The sequence below is a fragment of the Diachasma alloeum genome, unplaced genomic scaffold (genome assembly GCF_001412515.2).
Source record: "Diachasma alloeum isolate Michigan unplaced genomic scaffold, Dall2.0 Dall_scaffold_00777, whole genome shotgun sequence".
Taxonomy (NCBI): domain Eukaryota; kingdom Metazoa; phylum Arthropoda; class Insecta; order Hymenoptera; family Braconidae; genus Diachasma; species Diachasma alloeum.
The window spans coordinates 1-341 of NW_021680907.1; positions in this window are offsets into that span (position 1 = coordinate 1).

A 341-nucleotide genomic window follows, 5' to 3' on the forward strand; every position below is an offset into this window, starting at 1 on the left:
GATCGTGCTGGACTGTATGATGCTGACTCATCACTTCTGGTATCTGATATCAACACCTCCGATGAATCTACGTCCATAGGTTGATGTTTTTATGAGATGATCACCGATGTCTCGGGCACCGTAAAATTGTCTTCAGCTGGCGTTGGACTCTCTGATGACTCATCAATGATCAGAATATCCTCCTCCGGACTCTTCGGTGAGTCGGGAATATTTAAAATCCCCTTCTCTGCTGGTTCGGGACTCTCCGGTGAGTTGGGAATATTCAAAATACCCTTCTCTGCTGGTGCGGGGCTCTCTGGTGAATCGAGAATATTCAAAATACTCTTCTCTGCTGGCTCGGG